The following is a 6,855-nucleotide window of genomic DNA, read 5'->3' as shown; positions in this document are numbered from 1 at the left end:
GGACATTGCCCCTTGCCCCTCTGGTCTGAGGAAAATTAGCAGGAAGGGGAAAGCTGACTGGGTCAGGAAGGTGATTAATGCCTCCTTAGAAGAGGGGGTGGTCCCTGCCTACCTGAAGGCAGCAGTGGTGAGCCATCAACACAGATAGAAGGGTTATGTGGACCCCCCCCAAGTTATTTCATGGTGGCCCTTGGAGGTGGGACTTCTGGAATGGGACCTTTTAGGTAGAGTGTCATATGACATCTTCAATCAAACTCTAGAGGGGTGGGGCATAACCAATTGACAGGAGGTAGTATTCTAATACTACTGATGCCTGTTGTATGCATGACCAAAGTATCTGGCAAGGCTGCTCAGTCAGTGGATTTAAGGGGGAGGGAGTGTCTATGGCACCCTGTCTGAAGGCAACTAGGAGAGACAGACAGACCAGTTGCCATGCCCATCAAGTTTGGAAGGGACCAGCTCCCTCAGACATTTTATTGGGGGTGGGGCAGTAAAGACCCCTAATAGCTTTATACTACTGATACCTATTGTTTGCATGACGCTCAGTCAGTGGATTTTTTTTGCGGGGGTGGAGGGCACCCTGTCTGAAGGCAATGAGGAGAGACATACAGACCAGTTGTCATACCCATGGCCTGTAGCTCAGTGTCAGGAGAGAGATGAGATGGCTGAGTCCAGGAAAGATAAACCATGGACTGCAAAACTGAACTTGAATCCTGATAGTGACGCTCCACCATGACTGCCACAAGGGTTTGGTAACTTTTAAGCTTTCTGTCTGCTATATATGCTTCCCCATTCTGAAATATTCATCTGAAAGAAGACTTGGTAATGCAAGAAAAACGAAAACTTACTGTAATTATAAAAAGACAGGACGATTGGGGGGGGGTGTTGTAGGGATCAGTGCTGTTCTTCTAGATTTACAAATGCCAGAGCTCACCATGAATAGCACCTACCCGAAAGTTAAATTCTTCAGGAGAAAACTCTTATCTAACAAAACCTCTGAATTGAATATGATTTTCCCCCCTGTGCAATGTATATTATTTTGTTTTCATCCCGTTTTATGTATTTTATATTTAGTAATGTCCTTGGCCAAATCAATAAATAATAAGTGCATTTGTATCTGAAAGAAACAGTTCCAAGAAACAGCATTTTATTTTTCTTAACCATTTATTTTGCATTACAATGATCATAATGAATTTTTTAAATCATACACTACGGAGTTCTTTGTATTTGGGATCCACAATCCCCACATTCTGACCCCCTTTTCTCTGCTCTTGTTTTCCTTTACCAAAGCAAGCAAGAAAGAAACAGAGATCCCAAGTCCTGGATTTCACCACCAGGCCTCCAATTTTCCTTCATTGCCATAGATTTTGGAATACACAAGGAGGAGATCTACACTGTCCCATTTACCCTTCCTGTTCAGGCTGGTGTGAGATTCGTGAAGCACTATAACAGCTTTCTTCGGTAACTGTAAGAACAAATCTCCCAGTTGCAATAAGAAATCTTCCATTTTTGCGGATGGTACAAAGATTTGTTGTTGAACAACCTTTGAAAGTAAAAAAGGTGATAAAGAAGGTATCTGGAAAAAAGAAAACAAATATTGACTTTAGACCTTTTCCCAGGGAATAGGAGATGGTGCCTGTGATGGTGAATGAGAATTTTAATATGTTAGTTTTAAAAAGTGTATATTTAAGAAATCTGAGAAATAACATAATTTCATCATAACATGAATGTACAAAATTTTCAACATTAGGAATTCAGGTAAAAAAATTACTCAGGTGTAAATCAAAATTGGCATCATACTCAAAGGAGTCTCAAGACATGAAGTTTATTAATAAACAGGTTCTATTTATAAAATATTATGAAATTAGAGGTTTTATAAACTGCCCTAATTAATATGTTAACAAAATCAAATTCTTGTGGTCAGGTGATTTGCATTAAAATGCAATGAATTCTATCCCTGCCATCTCCTGGCCCTGTTAAAAGGCACATGCTGTGGCCACACAAAAATATTGGAAAACAACACTCCCTCCCTTGTTTGTGAGCCTTGAGTGTGTGGTCCTGGCATGAGTCAACAGTGTGATGCAGCCACATAAAAAGCTGGAGTTGCACTCCATTGTCTCTCAGGATGGTTGGATGCCAACTGAGGCTCCCTCATTGTCCCAAGCTGTGATCTAGGCATCCAGAGAATCCTTTTATTTTACCATATCCATTTTCATGTTAAACACATCTAACATGAACTGGCGGAAAAGGGAGTTTCCAAAAGCTGGTCAGGAACTCCTGTCCAAATTCTTACTTCGCCCTCAAAAGTGAAACTAGCAAAGCCCAGGCTGTAAAGGTCAGGATAAGGATGAGGAGGGGAAATGTAGGGCACCAGCAGCTCAAATCCCCTGTTCATTCCCGATCCCCTATTCTTTTCAGGAAGGAAGTGTGTGGTAAATTTGGTCCCTTTCCAAACAGCATTATTCCTCAAAAACACTGTTGATCGGGAGTAGCTTTTAGGAGGATACAGAGCACCTAGCTAGATACTGCTCATTGTCACAGTATTTAAGGAAATTTAGTTACATTTCTTTACATAATAAATATGCTTTTTGAGAAAGAGGCACACATTTTGTCCTGAACTGCATGCCAGTGGTAGAAAGATCAAGAGCAACTGGGGTGGAGCAATGAATGCACTTTCCCCTTTTGTCCAGAAGCGTATTTAATATAAACAGCAGAATCTGAATCCTGCTTCTAGACAAGCAAGTGGTATTATGAAAGTTAAAGGGCAAAGTCCAGGCAGGCAAAACACTAAGGAAGAGTGCAGTGCAGCCACAAAGAGATATGACCCCTCTCACTTTTCCAGCAACGTGCAGTGGAAAAAAAGAGGAAGGAAGGGAGAGAAGGAGATCAGGACAGAGTCTGCGTGACCCAGGCGATGACTAGGCCTCCCCCCCCCCGATGAAATAGCAATGTTACCTTTATGAAGAGCTCCTCTAAAATCAACACATTGGGTCTCATTCTCAAGGCAGTTGACGGTCTTCTCACTTTTACACTTTTTCTCTCCTTTGGAGAAGCAGGATGGGCACTGCAGACCATTTTCAGCCAGCACGTTGCGATCAGGAACTTTCAATATCAAATGTAAAGTGAACATGTTCATGTCTTTGTTGGTTTTTATATCTCTGTGTTATATAAATGGAATCTAGCCTAGGAACTTACAGTTTTGCTGGGGCAGCTGCAAGTGTTCTTGGATGAAAACATGATCTAGAAACAATCTGGGTTCAGGGCTGAGCATGGGACAAAGTCACCATTGGTCTCTGAGATGAATGACCTTTACCCAAAGGGGGTGGGAGAGTGTGAACTTTATTTTCCTTTTAATCTCTTGGAATGTATTCATGCCATCGATTATGCTGTAGCCTCTCTGAAAATATAGGCTCTTAGTCCCCCATTTTTGTACAGAGATTCTGTCTTTCTTCTGCTCTTAACAATGAGCTATCCTAGAGTTTCTGTGAACCGCCCAAAGACACCCAGGTACAAGGTGGTTCCTAAATTCAATAAATTCAATAAATAAATGTCAGAGCATGCTGTAAGGTAGGGTCTTATATTTGCACAATTATAACTGATGGGTTAGATAAAAAGGTAATGGAACCCCTGACCATTAGGTTCAGTCGTGGCTGACTCATCTCACTTTTTTTGTCGAGGGAGCCGGCGTACAGCTTCCGGGTCATGTGGCCAGCATGACTAAGCCGTTTCTGGAGAACCAGAGCAGCGGACGGAAACGCCGTTTACTTTCCCGCCGGAGCAGTACCTATTTATCTACTTGCACTTTGACGTGCTTTCGAACTGCTAGGTTGGCAGGAGCAGGTACCAAGCAATGGGAGCTCACCCCATTGCAGGGATTTGAACCACCGACCGCCTGATTGGCAAGTCCTAGGCTCTGTGGTTTAACCCACAGCGCCACCCCCGTACCTTCTGGGTTAGGTAGTACTTGTCAATTAAAGGACAGAGAAGAACTAGCTCAATTGTGATTCAGGAGGACACTTAGATAAGATAGGTTGCTTGTAAGGTCCATATTTGAAACATCCAATTGAAAGTGAACTTGAAGGGACCATAAGCTATTTATGAGCTGTTCAGGAGCTTAGGTATCCAATTTTATATCTGATCCTTTATGGTGCTGCTTCAAGGGACAGGAAGAAGAATTACAAGCCTGGTAGATGAAGGGAACGCAGTGGATGTAGCCTACCTTGATTTCAGCAAGGCATTCGACAAGGTGCCCCATGATATTCTTGTAAAGAAGCTGGTAAAATGTGGTCTTGACTATGCTACCACTCAGTGGATTTGTAACTGGCTGACTGACCGAACCCAAAGGGTGCTCATCAATGGTTCCTCTTCATCCTGGAGAAGAGTGACTAGTGGGGTGCCACAGGGTTCTGTCTTGGGCCCGGTCTTATTCAACATCTTTATCAATGACTTGGATGATGGACTCAAGGGCATCCTGATCAAAATTGCAGTTAACACAAACTGGGAGGGGTGGCTAACACCCCAAAGGACAGGATCACACTTCAAAACGACCTTGACATATTAGAGAACTGGCCCAAAACAAACAAGATGAACTTTAACAGGGAGAAATGTAAAGTATTGCACTTGGGCAAAAAAAAATGAGAGGCACAAATACAAGATGGGGGACACCTGGCTTGAGAGCAGTACATGTGAAAAGGATCTAGGAGTCTTGGTTGACCACAAACTTGACATGAGCCAACAGTGTGACGCGGCAGCTAAAAAAGCCAATGCAATTCTGGGCTGCATCAATAGGAGTATAGCATCTAGATCAAGGGAAGTAATAGTGCCACTGTATTCTGCTCTGGTCAGACCTCACCTGGAGTACTGTGTCCAGTTCTGGGCACCACAGTTCAAGAAGGACACTGACAAACTGGAACGTGTCCAGAGGAGGGCAACCAAAATGGTCAAAGGCCTGGAAACGATGCCTTATGAGGAACGGCTAAGGGAGCTGGGCATGTTTAGCCTGGAGAAGAGGAGGTTAAGGGGTGATATGATAGCCATGTTCAAATATATAAAAGGATGTCATATAGAGGAGGGAGAAAGGTTGTTTTCTGCTGCTCCAGAGAAGTGGACATGGAGCAATGGATCCAAACTACAAGAAAGAAGATTCCACCTAAACATTAGGAAGAACTTCCTGACAGTAAGAGCTGTTCAACAGTGGAATTTGCTGCCAAGGAGTGTGGTGGAGTCTCCTTATTTGGAGGTCTTTAAGCAGAGGCTTGACAACCATATGTCAGGAGTGCTCTGATGGTGTTTCCTGCTTGGCAGGGGGTTGGATTCGATGGCCCTTGTGGTCTATTCCAACTCTATGATTCTATGATTCTAAGGAGAGGCCTGGCTGGAAAGGTAACCCATCCCTTTTCAGGCAGAGACAAAGCTGCCATGAAGGTCCCTCTGAGTACTGTTGATTGACTAAGGATCCAAGCCCTAACATGTTAATGATTCTACAATGATGCATAAACTTACGGCTGAGAGTTTCATTGTTACACAGGTCAGTGTTGCAGCATTGCATCTTCATCTCAAAGAATTTACCATCCACTGCAGTGAAGCTGTAATCACCTGAGAAACAATATCTGGATGACAAACAAGTATTCTCAATTTGCACTTCAGGGTTAACTGTGAAAAAGAATTTTAAAGAACTATCAGGATCTGGGGGGAAATGCGGTCTATTGCTCCTAAAGCACATTCATTATAATGCTTCCAATTTTCTGTGTGGTCGGAATCAGGACCTTTTCAAAGTAACAATATGGAAAGTATTATTCAATTTGGCAATCTAAAGTAAGGTTCTGTTTATTTATTTAAATTTGTGCACACTGCTATATCGTAAAAGGAAAGAGATATCAAATGTTTTTCAGTTTTAATACATAAAAGATACAATATTAAAAGTAAATAGATAGATTTCAATAAACTAGTGTATTCTTAATGGTCTGCTGGAAAAGAAAGGTTTTCTGCAGGCACTTAAGAGTTCAGCTCTCAACCACAAGTCATAGTCTCTTGCCTCCATAATCCATAGAACCAGCCTCTCTTTTTATGTTAACAATTAATTTGCAAAATGCATTAAATTTGAAATTTATTCAGAATTTTATTTTAGGTCAAATTTGTTGCATGAAGAATCATGCCTTTTTCTATACATCTGACAATACATCTGCCATACACTGCACTCTCTCTTCTAGTCGGTTAGAACAGTTTGCAGGTTCGGGGCATGCTTCCCTAAGCTCCTGTTGTTGAACACAAGACACTTGGCAAGACACTTGCATTACACCAACCTTACTACCCCCTTGCCCCTCTCCCTCCAACAATGTAGCAGTGATGTTGGAACAGATGGTCAAGTAAGCAGCATCCCACCCAGGATTGCCCCAAGACATTTTGGCACTGAGATGAACCACAAAATGGCACCCACTCCCTCCTGGGTAGAAGAGGTGAGTAAATCAGGAACAAGCAAAGGGATCAAATCAACCTGAACCAATGGTTGAAGTAGGAACCAAAGACCATCAAGGTGGAGGGACCCACTTTGAATCAAGCTGGGTAACTAAAACCCTTTATAAGAGGTGAACTACAGGAAAACTTCCTTCATGCTGGTTGCTTCCTCATCATTTCATCACTGAGAATTCTTTCAAAATTACTTGAGGGGGGATAAGGAGCCATGAGTTTGTGAAGCATTTTCATCTCCCATTCTGGTTGCTCAGCTTTTGAATAGTTTTTATACATCTGTGAAAGGATTCTCAATTGTAATGTCATTTACGGCAAAGGGAATATTCAGCTTATATTCCAGGCTTCTTGTCCTAGTTTGATAACCAAAACTAAACTGGAGTTCATTGG

The 6,855-nt window shown here is 42.3% G+C and overlaps 1 long non-coding RNA gene across 1 annotated transcript; it reads right to left on the bottom strand.

Moving 5' to 3' along the window:
- Positions 1-1,227: 1,227 nt before the first annotated feature.
- On the bottom strand, positions 1,228-5,638 carry LOC310769243. The gene is made up of 3 exons (XR_014551566.1): positions 5,503-5,638; positions 2,956-3,102; positions 1,228-1,576 (listed from the first exon to the last, which is right to left on the bottom strand). It is a non-coding gene; the product is annotated as an uncharacterized lncRNA (long non-coding RNA).
- Positions 5,639-6,855: the final 1,217 nt, after the last annotated feature.

The sequence above is a fragment of the Podarcis filfolensis genome (genome assembly GCF_964270895.1).
Source record: "Podarcis filfolensis genome assembly, chromosome: 8".
In the NCBI taxonomy this organism is placed as follows: domain Eukaryota; kingdom Metazoa; phylum Chordata; class Lepidosauria; order Squamata; family Lacertidae; genus Podarcis; species Podarcis filfolensis.
Note: the sequence above shows the minus strand (reverse complement) of the source record. Positions and strands in the feature narration are given on the sequence as shown.